The sequence below is a fragment of the Oryctolagus cuniculus genome, chromosome 12 (genome assembly GCF_964237555.1).
Source record: "Oryctolagus cuniculus chromosome 12, mOryCun1.1, whole genome shotgun sequence".
Taxonomy (NCBI): Eukaryota; Metazoa; Chordata; class Mammalia; order Lagomorpha; family Leporidae; genus Oryctolagus; species Oryctolagus cuniculus.
The window spans coordinates 8,175,789-8,194,975 of NC_091443.1; the positions used below are offsets into that span (position 1 = coordinate 8,175,789).

Genomic DNA, 19,187 nt, shown 5'->3' on the forward strand with positions numbered 1-19,187 from the left:
TCAATGAAGGAAGCTGGAGCCCTCATGAAGGACGTCACTCCCAGCTGTCACCCGGACAGGGCCATCCTCGGTACAGTTCCCAGGAACTGACACATGGACATGGGGAAGAAACTCTCTATTGAGTGACATGGCCAGGTCAGCAACGATCCACCCTGGAAACACAGAGGAAATGGAAGTCTAAAGAAAAGAACACGGTCAAAGCAGAAGCAGCAAAACAAGAGACAGAGAAGATCAAGACTCCTGATGACATTGTTTGAGCTCCTGGATCTCACTATGCCTGAAACAGACTTGACTTCCAAGCAAGATGAGCCAATATGTTTTTGTGTTTTCCTTAAGTCAAATTTGAAGCTAAAAAATGTTTCGTTGCTTTGAGCCTAGATACTGAAGCAAATCATTGGAATGACGTTTATAAGAACAACCACCATTGTACAGCATTTTATAGTCTATAAAGAACTCTTACATGCATCATTTAAATTGAATATTCTTGTGATTCTATAGGTAGAGGAGATGGGTATATTATTATTGTGCACAGTTAACAAACACATTTGGAGGTTTCAATCTTACACATGGAACTTCTACTCTTTAATCATTATCCATTTGCAATAACCCAGAATTACTCAGATAAATTAAAGAGTAGCAGATTCACTTCACAATTACTGAAAGGAGAAAGTGCAGGAGATGGGATAAGGGAGTGAATGAACTTTGTGGGGTCCAATAATAAGCCAACTTCTCATCTGAGTATTTTTTTAAAGATTTTGTTTATTTATTTGAGAGGTAGAGTTACAGACAGTGAGAGGGAGAGACAGAGAGAAAGGTCTTCCTTCCGTCACTTCACTCCCCAAATGGCCGCAACAGCCAGAGCTGTGCCGATCCAAAGCCAGGAGGCAGGTGCTTCTTCCTGGTCTCCTATATGGGTGGAGGAGCCCAAGCACTTGGGCCATTCTCCACTGCCCTCCTGGGCCACAGCAGAGAGCTGGACTGGAAGAGGAGCAGCTGGGACTAGAACCAGCACCCATATGGGATGCCAGCGCCACAGGCGGAGGATTAACCTACTGTACCATGGCATCTAACTAAGTATTTGATGCAACTTTTTTTTCTCTATTTCCGTCTACTGGAAAACTTTGGAAAAAGTAAACTAGTTGGCTCCTGGACTTGAAAAAGAAAAATACTTCCAACTGCTTTTTTATCTACTTGGATGATCAACTTCCAAGAATACTGCAGAAATCATCATTATCAACCAGACTGTGAACTCCTCGTGGAAGAAATACATGCTATGTGCATAATGGCTTCTGAAAGCAGCACCGCTGATTACCAAGAATAGGCCCAGTGAGGGAGAACAGAAGACAAGGAGCCCATAGCCACAGGCAATACTCCCCAGCAGTGGACAGAGCAGCCTTCATTTCGAAGGAGAAGAACCTTACCAGATTTCAGGATTGCGTGCCCAGAGAGCTAAAAAATATGTGACATTCACCTGGGAGGAGAGAATGAATCTGAACCTTTGCCACCAACACTGAAAGGTTTTTAATCAAAGAAGCGGCATTTTAAAGTAGGCAAAGGAAAAGGAAAAAGCTAGACAAAGAGGAGACAGGTGACAAAGCAGCAGATCTAACCTGGATAGGACGGTGTTTCCTGAGCCACACGTGACCAATGATTTCAGTAATTTCTTCATGAAGAAGGGTCGTCCATAATACAGGCACTGAATGCATTTATCGTTGTTCAATTTCATTTCCAGAAAACCATGTATTCATTGTCACTTTACCCTTGGGCTGAATCTTTCAGCTCCAGGTTAGATGGCCCCTGGAGATTTTTCTATAGTTTGATCTCTGGGCCCAGTGGACTCCAAAGAATCATTGCTGTCAGAATTCTGGTGACCAGAAAAGCGAGCAAGAAAGATTGCCGTCAATTTGCATCTGATCTTTTGCCCAAGTTGGCTCCCCTGTGGTGAGTCATGTTCGGTGAGATCACTACAGTTAACCTGACAAAGCAAAGGAGCAATAAAATAACCCACCTACCCTACAGTGCAAAGGCAGTGATGGGCATCCAAAGAGGACTGAAGTGGAGGAGAGTTAAACCGCTCAGGATTCAGTGGAGCCATGATGCTCATTCCAGGAAGCCTCCAAAGGGCTTGTGTCCTGTTTCATCATAGCAGTGCATATCCAACATTCATCGTGTTTATTATTTTATGTGCAGCCATATCTAACAGTGTGGAACATAGGACAAGTGCATCCGTAGAGAATTTTATGTTGAAGGTATTCATAAGCATGGCAGGGACTTCACACTGACGTCCAGTAATCATTCCCCCCTTCCTCTTTGCTAATAGAACTCAGACAAAAGACTACACTTCCCAGCCTCCCTTCAGAGAGGGATGGTCATGTGACTAAGTCCTAGCCAATGAGTGGTGAACAGAAGTGCTGTGTGATTCCTCCAGGAAGTCTCATTAGAAGGGAATTCTTTGGATTTCTCTTCCTTCCTACAGCTCTTCTATCACATGATGTGATATGACCAGATAATGTTATGATATGATATGTTATACCAGAGTCAGCAGAACTCAGCTTCCATCTTTGATAGAGGACCATGAGGGCCATGGCCCAGCGAATGCAAACTAGAGAGATGGAAGAAATACCAGTAGCTGAAATGGTATGTGGCTACACATCCTCCTGGATTAAGCCTCTGAATTTCATTGCAAGAGACACAAATAATTTTCTAACTTTATACATGCAGCTCATCATAATCACAATTTACTCAAGGAGTTGAAAGTACACACAGGCATTAAAGTAGGGAGAAGAAATAGAATTAAAAACTGAGTTGTAATTGGTTAAGAACATTGCTCCCACTCCCTTTTGTCTGTACATACAATGAGCCATCAATGACAAATGAAGACCAGAGTCCAGGAGTGTCTAAACCAGAGATGTTTGTCTTCATGTAGCAACAATTGCAAGAGGAGCCAAAACCATACCTCTTCTTTCAAATGTTGACACTTTTTCTTCATCTTCATGGTCCTAGCAGAAGCAGAAAACATACAGAAAGTGACTTGTTATTGTTTGCTGTGACTACACAGCTCCATTTGCCTTTTTTTTTTTTTTTTTTTTTGACAGGCAGAGTGGACAGTGAGAGAGAGAAACAGAGAGGTCTTCTTTTGCCGTTCGTTCACCCTCCAACAGTCACCGTGGCCAGTGCGCTGTGGCCGGCGCACGGCGCTAATCCGAAGGCAGGAGCCAGGTGCTTCTCCTGGTCTCCCATGCGGGTGCAGTGCCCAAGGATGTGGGCCATCCTCCACTGCACTCCCTGGCCACAGCAGAGAGCTGGCCTGGAAGAGGGGCAACCGGGACAGAATCCGGCACCCCGACTGGGACTAGAACCTGGTGTGCCGGCGCCACAGGTGGAGGATTAGCCTATTGAGCTGCGGTGCCAGCCTCCAGTTGCTTTTAAGGCCATTCATTTACTCATCTGTCGCTCCCCCTCTTCATGGAGGAACGACACAGGACCCTGCGTTGTTCTTTCGTCTGCTCGGCCCTCCCCGGGTTTGCTGCTGGTTCTTCCCGGGTTGGCTACCGTACCTTCCACCTCCGTGGAAGGGCAGTTCCCCCTGCCACTTTCCCCACTTCTGTGGGGCCGGCCGGCTCTCTCGGGGGCTGCACAGGTGTTCCTTCAGATAGATGTTCCTCGTGCATGTTGTCTCTCTCCTCCTTTATAGTCCTCTTCCACCAATCCCAACTCTGCTACCCACACGCCGAGTGCACTGCTCTCCTCCAATCAGGAGCAGGATCAGCTCCTGCTGTTTATTGGTTGAACTGGAGGCAGCTGAGTAGAAGCTGTTTCCTCCTCTCCCAGCGCCATATTGTGGGAGAGCAGATGCATAGAATAAGTCTTAATTCCAGTAACTTAGTCTAGTCCGAGTTGCTCCCCACACTCATCCTCTGTTACCAAAGGGTGATTTCAGGTTTGTAGTCTCAGCCATGGCAATAAATATCTAACATTTCTTAAACCCAAAACTTGTTACAAAGCCACAGTATCCAAAAGAGTGTGGTATTAGCATAAATTCAGATTATGCAGACCCGTGGAATTGAACAGAGAGATCTTTGTATATACAGTCGAATAATTTTTGGACAAGGGTGCCAAGACCATTCAACAGGAAAAGGGCAGTCTTTTCAACAAATCAGCCCGGGAAAAATGGACATACACATGGAAAAGAGAGGCCTTGGCCTCCCAGCAAATATCAGACACAAGTTAACTCAATGGACCTTAGTGTGTGAGCTAAAAACATGAAACTATTAGAAGAGAGCACATGAGGATTGGGATGGCTGACGATTTCTTGGATATGACACCAAAAGCATAGGTCTCAAAATATAAATAAGTAAATGAGTTGGGGCTGCATCAAAATTAAAATTTTGTATGCATCACACAACACTCACTAAAATGCAAAAGTAACCCATCAAATGAGAGAAAATATTTGCAAAGCATATATATATATGATAAGGGATTGATATGCATAATAAAAATTACTAAAACTAAAAATAAACACACCATCAACTTGATTTTAAAATAGGAAAGGACTTCAGTAGATATTTCTATAAAGAAGATATACAAATGTCAAATAAACATAGGCATGGATGCTCAACATTCCCAGAGAATGGAAATCAAAACCATATAGAGCCCCAGTAGGATGGTAATTATCAGAAAGGCAGAAAAATAAGTGTTAGAGAGAATGGAGAGAAACTGGAACAACTGTGAACCACTGGTGGGGATAATGAATGGTACGGGCAATGTGGAAAACACTATGAAAATGCCTCAAAAAATTAAAGATAAAATTACCAAAAAAATTTTAAAAAGATAAAATGACCAAATAATCCAGAAACTCCTCTTCTAGAATATGCCCCCCAAAAACTAAGATCTCAGTGGATATCTGTATCACTGACAATAACCAAGAGGTAGCAGCAATGCACATTGGGGAAATGGATTTTTTAAGCGGCACCTACTGCAATGCAGTATTATTCTGTCTTTAAAAAGATTGGAATTCTGTAACACGCTACAACACAGATGAATGTTGAAGACATTGTGTAAGTTAAATAAGATAGTCTCAAAAGGACAAGTACCTTATGTGAGATATGAGAGTAGTCAACTTCATAAGAACCAAAATAAAATGGTGCCTGGCACAAACTGGGCAAGGAACAGCAAGAATAAGGACTGAGTGTTTAACAGGTAGAGCATCTCAACTGGTAAAGATAAACAAGTTCTGGAAGTGGATGATGGTGATCACTGAACAGCAATGAAAATGTACTTACTGGTATACAATATTGTTTTTTTATTTTTTTATTTGAGAAGTAGAGTTACAGACAGTGAGAGGGAGAGACAGAGAGAAAGGTCTTCCTTCCATTGGGTCACTCCCCAAATGGCCGCTACAGCTGGAGCTGTGCCAATCCAAAGCCAGGAGGCAGGTGCTTCTTCCTGGTCTCCCATGCAGGTGCAGGGGCCCAAGCACTTGGGCCATTCTCCACTGCCCTCCCGGGCCACAGCAGAGAGCTAGCTGGAAGAGGAGCAGCCAGGACTAGAACCAGCACCCATATGGGATGCCAGTGCCACAGGCGGAGGATTAACCTACTGTGCCACGCACCAGTCCCTACAATATTGTTTTTAAATCCATTCACTCAAGTGTATGTGGACATCTGGGTTATGTCCACATTTTGGCTATTTTATCAGTGACACTGCTATTAACATATAAAAATCATAACTTTTATATAAATGTACATTAAACATATCAAATTGTAGTAAACTTAATAATGTCTTCTACAAAGATGTCTGCACCTAATCCCTGGAAATTGTCATGGTATCATAAGAAAAGGAACTTTGCAGATGTAATAATGTAAAATGCAGAGATTGTCCTGAATGATCCATGTGTGTCCACTGTAGTCACAGGGCCCTACAAGGGAGAGGGGAGAATCAGAGTCTCCCACCCAAGGGAGAGGGAAGAATGGACATTAAAGATTTGTGTGGACACAAGGAAGGGCCCACAAGTCAAGGAACACAGGACAAGCAGGCCCCAGAAGCAGTGAAGAGGAACATATTATCCTCTGAAGACTCCAAAGAGAACAGCCTCACACAAATCTTAGCTTTAGGCTTCTGACCTTCAGAGTGCTAAGAAAATACCTCTGTGTTGTTGGGGCCATTAGGTTTGCTGTCCTTTGTTACATCAACAGTAGGAAACCAATAGGAAAATGAAATGGCCCCTGCCTTTCAAACACCTTCAGACACTCACCCCCTGGTTTCACCAGCAGACAATGAAATAGCAGGGCTCCAATTTTATTGACAGCCAAGCTAAACTTGTTTAAAGTAATTGACCGTTAGTTCTCTTCCCATATAACTATTGCACCATGCTCAAACAGTGCTGGTTTTTTACCCCTCTTAGATTTTCTCAATCTATCTTGACCAAAGACACACACACTTTTGTGTGCTCTAATGAGAGTTTTGAACTCCTAAATTCTTATTGCATCAGTTGCTATCTTTCCATCTCCATCATCATTACTCTAGTCCGAATTACAATCACCTCTTAGAATACACTATAATGCTATAAAAACATTCTCATTCTTTTCCTCATATCCTCTCCAGCCACCACTAGCCCCTACTCCATTTAGCCTCAGAATTCATCCGCCTTGAGAAAAAAAAAATCTAGCTGGATCCTCAAGGCCTCCCCAGTCTCTTCCAGAATCTCCTCTGGTTTCTCTTTTCCCTGTTTGCAGCCTGCCCCTAGTGCGAATCCTGGGTAAATAGCCTCTTGCTTACATCTAGAGCCAGCGATGCACCTGGTGGAAAAGAAGCTGCAGAAGGGAGGGTTAGCCACGCTCCGACTTCGTCCCTGAGCAGCTCGCTGCTGCTTCAAGCTGATGATTTCTACGTTTCAATCTGGTGATGTGGTCTGAATGTTCATCTCCTCTAGTTACGGAGCTGATGGCAGGGACCCCTTGTGGATATGATTAAGTCATGGAGCTTCTGCCACATAAATGAAACGAATCCTTGATAAAGAGAGAGCTGGACACCTGTTCCACCATGTGAGGACGCATCAAGAAAGTGTTGTCTGCGAGACAGCAGGCCCTCAGCAGGCTGCGACCCAACTTGATCTTGGACTTGTCAGCATCCAGAACCATGAGAAATAAAATTCTGTGACATACAAGGTTCCGGTTTGGTGTCATGTGACAGCAGCTCCATTGCTGGCTTTTCCTTCTTGTCCGCTGTAGCAGCACTATCTGCCACCAGCTATCCCATTCCTGGAGAAAGTACTGGTCTCTCAAGGCAACCTTTGTTAATTCACATATCTACAAATCTAACTATTCCTCTGCTCAAACTCCCAAGTGCCTCCCACTATCCTACAGTAAAACACAATCACCAGCCTACTAAAGCTGCCAGTGTCTGCTGGTTCTCCGATGCAATTTTGCTTTCCCCGCACTCACCGTACCTGCCGCAGTGCTGCCAGGCTGGTCTGCTCCGCCTCTCTCACTCAGGACTTGGCACACGTGCTAGTCCTACCCTTGGTTGTGTTGGCCAAAAAGCTTCCAAGCTAGTAGGTCTACTCTAGTTGGTCCTGTGGTTTGGAGCATCCCTTTATTTCCTATCTGCACAGGTTCAGAAACTGGTTTAATCTCTTTGAGCCCCATGCCCACCTCTGAAAATAGGGAAAGCAACCAAAGCTTTCGGTGAGGACTAAATTAGGGAGTGTGATTTTTAAATTTCTGCCTTTACACAATGTGGCTTTCTCTCTGCTTAAGCCAATCAGCCAAGAAGGTACATTGGCATTAGTGAGCTGGCTCTCATTTCTAGGCGATGTTCTGTTTTCCTGTCCCACTCCTCCTAAGCAGTCAGGTATTTTGGAGGCACTGCTGTGACTCATGAACCATCAGCAAGAACCATCCCCTCTCTCCAGGCCACGGACACATTCCTGTTTCAAGGCACTCTTTCTTGAGGAAAGCAGAAAAACTCCGGAGGAGTGAGAATGTCTCATGTTTTTAAAACATTCAAATCCTTAACAAACTGGAGTCTGCCTCTAATTGCTTTCCCTTCTGCGTTGTGTCCACTGTGTGATTCTACTGTTTGAACACCGCTTCCGATGACATTGTGCCAGCAAAAAGACACTGCATCTTCAGATCCTTTTATTCCAGCTGTGAACTTTAGAGTTAATCCTCCAGGGCACTCTTGTCGGGGAAGGTTTAATTTATATTAAATTTTCTAAAAGGAAAGGCAGAATGGTCAAAGCAAGACAGTGAGACAGACAAGAGTCGGTCTCTCATAAATTACTAAGCATTGCTGACCGCCTTTCTCGACCCTCTAAACTCTGTGAAATTAATATAAGTAGACAACTAAGGCCCGTCTGGCCCCCTCCCAGAGCCTTGCAAGTTCACTTAGGCAGTCCAAGTTTCCTGAAAGTTTTATAAGCCAGCTCTCAGAGAAGATCCTTTGCACTTATGACTGGTGACAGTGAGCATCAGCAGCCAATGAACCTTACTGACTTACAACCCCAATATGGTCGAGCACCGTTATCAAGGGAAATATCAGAATCAATGCTTGTATATTACACTGAGGTCCTGACTTCTGAAAAAGCCCCCTGCAGACCCTTCAGAACGTGTCAGTGAAATAAACAGCTGATACTCCCAGACAGTCTGCCAACAAGGGGCAGAGACCGCTGTTCATTTAACCACTTTTTAACCACCCCTCCCCTTCCACGGGGCCCTTGCTTCCAAAAGGGAGAAAAAGAAAAAAGCTTCCACACTCCAGTTCCCTTGCAACGGAACCGTGTTCACGTCTCCTCTGGGAGGTAGCAGTGTGGGTGGCTGTGCGCATGGTGCCATCTTCCTGCATGACTAATGAGCTTGCATCATCGCACAGCGACAGACAGGGCACAGGTGCCACGCCTTCTCTGCCGCAGCTCCCCAACGCGAGCTTTCACTGACAGCCAGCAGGCAGATCCGGAGGACGCTCTGCTTGGAAACACCCTGTTCTTGCTGAACGTAATCATGCCACAGCTTCGCTAGCAACCTCTCGTACATATACAGTCAGCAATTCCATGCATGAACTTTTAGGTAACTTATAAAACTTATAAAAGACTTACAAAACTGTTCATTTCTGTCATGCTTGGGATTTTTATTACTTAGATGCTCCACCACACATAGAGGGAAAAGTCTGTCATCACTGTGGTCAGCGGAGCAGGTTCTTTTTCCCTTTTTCTTTAAGGAATACATTTAAGTAGGGAAGGAGCACACGGAGTATTGGTGGTGGAGGGAAGGGACCTCGAGAGTTTTAATTGCTTATTTATTTATTTTCTTTATTTTTTATTTATTTATTTTATATTTCTGCTAAGGATCCTCAGCAGAGGATCAAAATGACCAGCCCCACCCCTGCCCCTATGAGTTCAATAATCATCTTATTTTGGGCAAAAGGGTGATTCATATCAACTTAACTTTTTTATTGGGGAACAGGCACTATTGGGTTTTTCTCAAAGGAACTTGTTTCAAGCAGTTCCATGGCTGACTTGCCTTCAGAATCTGCTAGAGAAATTATGCCCTTCAGATGCCCAATGGTTGCACCTGAGAGTGGCAGTGGATGCACCTCAGGACTGCGAAGGGCGCGTGTCCTGCTCCAAGGCCCAGGGTAACAGAAGGTGAACCTCAGGGCAGCCCAAGGGTCAAACTGGGAGACCATCAGTGGTGAAGCCTCAGAAGGTGCTAAAGCCAGATACAGCTGATAGAGAGAAGAGAAGGACCCAGAGCAAAGCAGAAGGTCCTCCGTGGTCTCCAAAGTCACAGAAGTTATTCTACCAACAGCCAGATCATTGCTACGCTGAATAGAGAATCAGACCAGGGGAGCCACAGGTACATCCAACAGGTAACATAAAGTCTGGTACTGTGCATTCTACATGCATGAATTCAATCAACTGTGGACAGAAGGTACTCAGAAAACATAATGAAAACCATTAAAACCTATAAGAAAACAGCACAGGGAAGGGTGTTTGGTCGAGAGGTTAACATACCAGCTAAGAAGCCCGCATCCCACAATGATGGAGTGCCTGTGTTTGATACTTGTCTCCAGCTTCTGATTCCAACTTCTCACCAGTGCAGACTCTGGGAGGCAGTCGTGATGGCTTAAATGAGTGGGTTCCTGCTACGCGTGTGGGAGATCCAGACTCAGTTCCTGGTTCCTGATGGGCCAGTCTCAGTCATTGTGGACTGGAGTTCTCTCTCTCCATCTCAAAAAATAAATACACACATGAACCCATCATTTTTTAAAATTATATAATAGTAACTATTTACATAGCATTTACATTATATTAGGTATGAGGCTCCTTTGAAAATTTTGTGCAAAAATAGAATTAAAATATGTATATTTTGGTGCAAAAAATCTTTTAATCATGCAGTGTTTTCATATACCTATTTCCCATGAACTTTTCAAAGACCCCTCGTATGGTAAACTATCCAGATAAATTTAAAATATACAGGAGGGTGTGAGTAGTTTATATGCAAATTCCACTTTATAGAAGACACTCGAGCACCCTCAGATTCTGATAACTTCAGGGGTCCTGGAGGAGTCACTCCCCAGAGTTTCCAAGTGACAGCTACTAAGGGACCCTTTTTCACTGTTAAAGATACTCCCCAGGAAGGAAGGAACTAAACAATCATCACAAAGGCAGCCTTGCCTCTGCAAAGAAGGCACAGTGGCAGGCAGTGTGACTGCGGCCACTCTAAACCACAATGTGGCTGAACTTTGTACCTCATCCCCCAGCTCAGGGCAATGGCCATAATCCCTGGCTGTACCTGAGGATGACCTGGGGGGCTTCTGAAAAACCCCAGGGCCTGGGGCCTCACCCACACCCAGGGAAACAATATCTCCCTGTGTGGCATGGCATGGTGTAGATGGTATGGCGTGGTGTGGCACAGGCACTGGCATCGCTAAAGTCTTCCAGAAGACACTGATATATAACCAAACCTGAGAACCACTGACCCAACAGGATCCTGATCTAAGGGGAAAAGAAGCAAATGAGATTCCAAGTCAACTCCATTAGCATCACGTGAAGCACACCTGGCACATTCCTGAAGCCTTTCGGCTCAACCGCTGTCAGGCCAGTCTGCTTTGCATCAGGAGAGGAAACACATGTGTGAAAGCAAATCCAGCCTGAACGCCCACAACTCCTATGCACTTCAGCACACCCCTCCTGAGAATGGACACTAAAATCACTTGGACCCAGTTGTCTTCTCTTTAACTTATCCAAACGTCCTCAGGGATATTTTACACTTCCCTACACCCCCGTCCCAACCAAAATCAAGGATCAATCAGCTGATTAAACACCTTCAGTTCTCAACTTTACCCAGCTTCCCTCTGACTGACAAATTCCTATTTGCTCTCCACCAGCAAAGGTCAGCCTAGCCAGGACCGTGGCGATAGATCACACTTCCGTAGAAAACCCGCTTTGTGCACAGCTCTGCGTTAAGCACTTTGTGGATCTCACCTCATTCAAAGCTCACAATGACTCATGGAGCTGTTATGCTCAGTGGAGATGTGCGCAGAGCCCCGGATCATAGAGCTAGGAGGTAGTGGGGACAGACTCCTACCCATAAGCCCCCTGCAGGCAGGGCTCCTCACCTTGGTGCTGAATGCCCCCTGAAGACTCACATTGTCTTTCTCCTTTCAACAGCCTGGGAGAGTCATTCCTTCCCAGAGTCCTCTCCTCCTTGCCATCACACGTCAAATGGACTGTAATATTGTTGTTCAAACAGACATATTCACCACTAGATCGTAAACTTCATGGGTAGGCACTTAATTTTATTTGTCTTTGTTTTTCCCAAAGCCAGCACAGGGTCCATCAGTTCAGCATTTAATAGGGCTTCAGCATCTGCATAAGTGAATGAATGAATAATACGGAACAATTCATTCTGGAGGAGGAGTTTTGTCACTGCTCAGACCTAAGCACTGTATTTATCACAGAAGCTCCTTACTCACTCCCACAGTTCTTCCCTTTCCGACTCCCCATTTTGGTAAAATAAAGAATAATGGGTTTTTTCACACAATTCCCCCCTACACACACACTTGCACTTTTTTTCTGCCTTGAAACGATAGTGGATGCCTGCAGAAGCCTCTGGAGTCTAGAAGAACATCAATCACTCTCACAGCTGGAGTCACAGCACTTTCTGTAGAGGAAACGTTGTGCACCAAGCAGAATTTCTTTATCCTCCCTAGGATGGGGAAAGGCACACGCAACAAGGGAAGAAGCTATCAGCCACCACCAGCCTCCCATGCCCTCACTGGGCTGCAGGAAGGAACGGTGGGCACTGCCTCTTTCCCTATGGCTCTTTCTCTACTTCCCTTTTCCCCTCTAAATTCATAGAGGAATAAGGAAGGCATCAGGAAACCAGCTCATAGCAGAACAAGCATTTACTTCCAGTGCTACTCAAACGTGGCTCCTGGACCCGTGTACACAAAATACTTGAATTCAACTGTCAAAATGCAAAAAGAGAAAGGAAAAAAGGAAGTCATGGGTATAGATTTTAGCTTCCAAATGACTTAACATCCTACTGAAAAGAACAGCAGCCATGCTTCAAGTGTTTCTTGAAGTGAAGAAAGATTCAGAGCACAAGTGTCCAGAGGGAAGTCTGGGCAAGGGGCCAGCGCTGTAGTGTAGCAGGTAAAGCAGCAGCCTACAACACCAGCATTCCAGATGGGCCCCAGTTTGTGTCCCTGCAGCTCCACTTCTGATCCAGCTCTCTGCTATGGCCTGGGAAAAGCAGCAGAAGATGGCCAAGTGCTTGGGCCCTTGACACCCACATTGGAGACCTGGAAGAAACTCCTGGCTCCTGGCTTTGGCTTGGTCTGACCCAGGCCATCTGGCTATCTGAGGAGTCAACCAGCTGATGGAAGAGATCTCCCTCTCTGTCTCTTCCTCTCTCTGTGTAACTCTGTGTTTCAAACAAATAAAAAAAAGAAAAAGAAAAGTTTGGACAAACTATCACTTTCAGGCACTCAAATAATCAGTACTAGCTGGGAGCTAATTCTCTGTAGACAAAAGCTGGTCAGTTCCCAAGATCACAGACCAGAGAAAACAGAGATCCCAGCCAGCCTCCTTGAGCAAAGACAGAATCAAGTAATATGGGCTTGGCATTCCCTCAGCTCAATACTCAGGTGACTGCTCGCCACAGAGAATTCCACAGACAGGAAGAAGCCATGTAGCTGTCACATGTCACCTTCATGAAGCCAACAGAGGGACTTTTGGTCAGATGAGTCTTGATTCAAACCCCAGTCCCATCTGTACAAGCTAAGACTCAATAGCTGTACATGACTCACAGGAAGAAGTTTGACTGGAACTGGAAGGTGTACTTCATTAATTATCTAAAATCAACTTTAATTACCTTATTGAATGACAGCCATTATCTAAAATCAGCTTTCATTACCTTATTGAATGACAGCCCTTAAATCTAAAAGTGATCATAAAAATTTTATACCCATTGGTTTTATCCAATACATGCTGAAAATGTAGCAAGTCCAGAAAATGGTCTGACTACTTTTAAAAGATTAGCATAAGCATTTTATCTGTGTTCTTACACTTCCTGAAACAGGCAAAAACACCCTCTTTCCAAAACTCTCAAAACAATTGTGCATAAAACAGAAGAAAACTGAGAGAACTGTGGTTATGACAGCCTGTTTTATCTTTTCACTAAATATCATGGGGTATGAGGTCTGCACCCTAGCCTAGGGTACCACATCAAAGGGAGATTTAGAGACACAACAGGTGTGCCCTCCTATTGGAAAGTGAAAAGGCTACTGTGCATTTAGAGCACTTCTCAAAAAGAACCATTTTAGAAAAGCTATAAGCTGACGATTTGGAAATGGATTCCTTTAAACTCTCCATATCTATCTGTGAAATCCCTGGAAAAATCTTCACCTTCCAGGAGTGTGCACAACATACCAACTGAAAGAGATCCTCCTAAGATGTCATGAACCCTCAGCTTTGGCACTTGGCATTCCATCTGCCTGTATAAGAATTTCCCCCACCATGTACTCAGCATATTCACACTGGTCTTTGGTGACACATACTGGTTTAGTGGATGGCCACAGTCTGTCAGCGGTTATCCTTTCCCTATACTCTCCAAGCAATTTTCACCCACATCCTCTTTAGCATGGACCTCTTGATAATGTAGCTATTTGTTTTCATGGGTGTTTCCTCCATTGCACACAAAGCTGCAAGGCTGGCCTTTGTCAAGCACAGCGTCTATAACACAACAGACATTCAGCTAAGGGAAAGTGTGTGATGGTGATTCAGACACATGGCACAAGTTCCAGCTGAACATGGTGGTGCTTGGACAATGGTGGAATGGAAGCTGCAGAAACAGCAGTATTTCCTGACAGGTCTCATTTGATGTGAAGAAAAGTTATCCTTGAGACAATGACAATTCCACGATTTGTGTTCTGATAAGTAGATTGGTGGTGGTGCTATTTCTTTTCTAAAAAGATTTATTTATTTACTTGAAAGTCAGAGTTGCACAGAGAGAGAAGGAGAGGCAGAGAGAGAGAGAGGTCTTCCATCCTCTGGTTCACTCCCCAATTGGCCGCAATGGCCAGAGCTGCACTGATCCGAAGCCAGGAGCCAGGAGCTTCTTCCAGGTCTCCCACACTGGAGCAGGGGCCCAAGCACTTGAGCCATCTTCTATTGCTTTCCCAGGCCACAGCAGAGAGCTGGGACAGCTGGAACAGGAATGGGTGCCCATATGGAATGCCAGTGCTGCAGGTGGCAGCTTTACCTGCTACGTCACAGCACTAGCCCCAGTGGTGCAATTTCTTGCTACAGGAAACCATAGGGGAAACCATATTTAAAGATAAAAATACAGAATTTAATCTGAAACATATAAGATTGAAATACATACCCATAGAGTCTCACGTGGAGCATTTGAGTAGGCCATCAGACACCCTAGTATGAAATCTGTACTCCACACTAGTTTGATCAAGTTTAGAAATACGAATTTGAGTCACAGCATGTAGAAGGTATTTAAAGCTACAGCCTGGATTAAAAAATCACCAATGGAGAAATTTGAGAGAGAGAGAGAGGAGGACGAAGGACTACCCCTGTGAATTCCTACTTCACTTGATCTTAGACAAAAGGTCAAGAAGCAATGTGAATTCCCACTTGATTAAAGAAATAGCATCAGCAATTGTGACAAATTCAGATTTATGACACTTTTAATAAATAAAATTTATCAAATTTGCTTGAAATATATAGTTTCAAAAATTTTGTATTTTTTATTATATTGCTGTTTATTTAACATTTCTCTCCTGAATTACAATTAACAGTGGTTTTCATGTAGTTTACAAAGAAAAGAAAGCATAGTTTCAGCCTAGAAAACTAAACAAAATTTTCCTCCTTTATTATCATAGATTAGTTACAAACAGATCCTTATTCATGTATACTTGCCAAATCAGGGGCTAGGATAAGCAGTCATGTGATTTTCTAGTGCCACCCGTGTATATCATCAAACCATTACTTTGTCCACAAGTGTATTTGCTCTCCCATGCCAAAAATGCAATATAAAATACCCTTCTGTAGAATTTCATTTATACCAACTCCTTTCTTAATTTTTGTTATGACTTGTTTGTGCACTTCACTTTGAACAGCAAAACCTTGTCAGGATAACACTTTTCACAGGGTAGGCATCTGGCCAAGCAATTAAGACGCCCATGTGCCACATCAGAGCACTTGGGTTCAATACCTCGTTCTGGCTCCTGACTCAAGCTCTCTTCTAAGGCAGATATGGGAGGCAGTGCTGATGGCCTAGGTCACAGTGCCCCTGCTCTGTATCGAGTTCCCAGCTCCTGGTTAATCATTCAGGGCATCTGAAGAATAAACCAGCCAGTGGAAGCTCTCACTTGCTCTCACTCACTCTCTCCTTCTCTGTCTCCATTTCCCTGCTCTCTTTTCCTCTGCCTACTCCCTCTCCCAAATAAATAAATAATTAGTAATGCTTGCTAGCTTTATCCCTGTAATGGAAACTCTGTGGAATCCATGTGGGTGAATAACGTCTCATCAGCAGCAGTGATCATGTAAGTCTCAGGCAGGTCCCAGCTTCTTCCTCAGATCAGGAAAACTGATGGAGTCCAGATCGCCCTTAGCGGGTGGCAACAGAAGACAAAGGTGTTCTGCTGTTCTGCACCAAATACTTCATCTTATAGTTGGCAAAGGAAAACTTTATCAATCCCCAGTGATTGATTCCCGCTGAGAAGAACCCTCAGCTTGCCTTCTCAGGTTTATGATGAGCAGACTCAACAAAGGTTGTCTACCAGTCACTGCCCCACCACACACACATTAAACAACAGAGATTAACCAAGAACCAGTGAGCATCCTTTGTTATTCTGCTGATCCCCTCCTCTGTTGAATGCCTAGCACCAGGCTCAAGTGCAAACATTAAGCAGTTAAAGGTTGTTTTAAAGACTCAAAGCAAAAAGTTGAAAAATACTTGTCCATCAATTGGAAAGGTATTGATAAATTGTATGTATTTGAATACTATGCAAAAATTAAAATTATTTATATCTCCCAGCACCCAGATTATGGTCTGTAAATTACAAAAAGTGAATCAGTTTCTAGTTCCAAGTCTAGAGCAAGAAGTAGACAAGGTGAATGTGGAACATATTACATCAAAAGGTTAGAAGGCACTCACACACGAATAGTATTACATCCAAAAGACACAAGGGTTTTAAAGGATCTGCCACTGGCCACAAAGCTACAATTTGAGCATCAGAATAGTATGCACAGGGTTGAAGCCTATCACATGTATTTCTATGAGTTCACAGTGATAGTTTTTTTTTTTTTTTTGACAGGCAGAGTTAGATAGTGAGAGAGAAAGAGAGACAGAGAGAAAGGTCTTCCTTTTTCCATTGGTTCACCCCCGAAATGGCCACCACAGCCAGCGCGCTGAGGCCGGCACTGCACCAATCCAAAGCCAGGAGCCAGGTGCTTCCTCCTGACTTGGACCATCCTCCACTGCCTTCCCGGGCCACAGCAGAGAGCTGGACTGGAAGAGGAGCAACCAGGACAGAATCCAGCGCCCCAACCAGGACTAGAACCCGGGGTGCCGGTGCCACAAGTGGAGGATTAGCCAATGAGCCACAGCGCCGGCCCACAGTGATAGTTTTTAAAACTCATTATCTGAGCAGGTATTTGACCTAACAGTTAAAATTCCTTTGTCCAACATCAGAGTGCCTGGGTTTGATTCTCAGCTCTGGTATCTGACTCAGATTCCTTTCAGTGTGAACTCTGGGGGTTAGCAGTAATGGCTCAAGTTATTGGGTTCCTACCACCCAAATGGAAATTGAATTGAGTTCCTGGCTCCTAGCTTCAACCCAGCCCATCTCCAACCATTGCAGGCACTGGAGAAGTAAACCAACATATGAGAGTGCTCTCTCTCTCTCTCTCTCTCCCTCTCTCTCCCTCTCTCTCCCTCTCTCCCTCTCAGTGACTGGCGCTGTGGTAAAGTAGGCTAAGCCTCTGCCTGCAGCACTGGTATCCCATATGGGTGCCGGTTCATGTCCTGGATGCTCCTCTTCCTTTCTAGTTCTCTGCTATGGCCTGGAAGGCAGTAGAAGATGGCCCAAGAGCTTGGGCCCCTGAACTCTCGTGGGAAACCCAAAGAAGCTCCTGGCCCCTGGCTTCAGATCAGCCTAGCTCCAGCCATTGTGGCCATTTGGGGAGTGAACCAGCAGATGGAAGACCCTTCTCTCTGTCTTTCCCTCTATCTGTAACACGGCCTCTCAAATAAATAAATAAAATCTTAAAAAATTGAGTTTCTTAAATTGAAATTATTGGTCATCTTTGAAGGATGCTTGTTCATAACCCATTAGTCTCAAAGATGGGAAGTGATTTCACAAGGACTCATCTCATAAAAAGAGGATGAAGCTGATTTGTGTGAACTCAAGTTTAACTCATGTGAATGAACCATATTTACTGTAAACTGCTTATTCATCCATCAAGAGCAATTCGACCCTGCTACAAGGTACATTAATTTAAGTATAATATTTCTACTGTGCCCCAATACTGTATGAAGTCCAGAATACATTTCCTTCAACAAAAGATAATTTAAGGTCAAAAACATATCAGTTGTTGACAACAGCATGGGAATAGAGAAAGAAAACTTACAGAGGGATGAGGAAAGTGTGGGCTGTGACTGATACGGCCATTATGCTGACCGTGGGGATGGTTTCACTGGGGTACACATACATCAGACTCAACAAACTGTCTTCTTTACATGTAGGCAGTTTAGTGTACATAAATTAGAACTCAAAAATTATAAAAAGAAAATTTAAAGAAACATCAAAACTGTAGGAACAGGTGCTTAGGATGCAGAAAACTTCAAAGACTGTCATTCCCACTTAACAACAAGAAAAAATGCTGGTTAATCTACAAAAGAGTTGCATCTTGAACCCACCTCAAAGCCATGGTTACAAGACAACTGAGTGAACCAGTTTCCACAGATGACAAATTCTCCCAAGGAGACACAAGACTCATGAACTGTTAACATTTGGCATAGCCTTGAAAAAAGAGGTTGGTATCATAAAGTTAGAAAGAAGGAATTGGATTAATTTATGGAATTTTTAAAGGTCAGCTGTGGGTAGGCATGTCAGCATGGAGTGGCTGGGAGCAACAGACAGAAGGTACATTGGCAGTTTCTCACCATTCTTTTTTTTTAATATTTATTTTGTTCATTCAAAAGAGTTACAGAGAGATGTAGAGACAGAGAGAGAGGTCTTCCATCTGCTGGTTCACTCCCTAAATAGCCGCAATGGCCGGAGCTGATTTGATCCAAGGCCAGGAGCAAGCAGCTTCTTCCAGGTCTTGCACATGGGTGCAGGGGCCCAAGGACTTGGGCCATTCTGTCATTCTGTGCTGCTTTCCCTAGGCATATTAGCAAGGAGCTAGATTGGAGCAAGCTGGGACTTGAACCGGCACCCACATGAGACACCAGCGCTGCAAGCCAGGGCTTTAACCTGCTATGCCACAGCGCCGGTCCAAAGGCTCTCCCGGCTTCTCCCAAGGACCAGTGGGAGCAGAAGAGCACACTAAGAAAAGGTCCCCCTGATTGGCACAGGTGTACAAGCATCAGAAGGTGACCCATGGAAGCATGAAGAGAAGCACAAATCCCCATGGCCATTCCCACAGCCTTCTCTCCTGCCAA

At 44.3% G+C, this 19,187-nt stretch overlaps 1 long non-coding RNA gene across 1 annotated transcript in view; it reads right to left on the bottom strand.

Annotated features, from left to right (window-relative positions):
- Nucleotides 1-741: 741 nt before the first annotated feature.
- LOC108178851 (uncharacterized) overlaps nucleotides 742-19,187 on the bottom strand; it is a 64,525-nt gene continuing 46,079 nt past the window's right edge. Inside the window, exons 3-4 of the long non-coding RNA XR_011380551.1 lie at nucleotides 10,013-10,228; nucleotides 742-2,999 (exon numbers count right to left, since the gene is read on the bottom strand). This is a non-coding gene — a long non-coding RNA (uncharacterized lncRNA). The remainder of the gene's footprint in view (nucleotides 3,000-10,012; nucleotides 10,229-19,187) is intronic.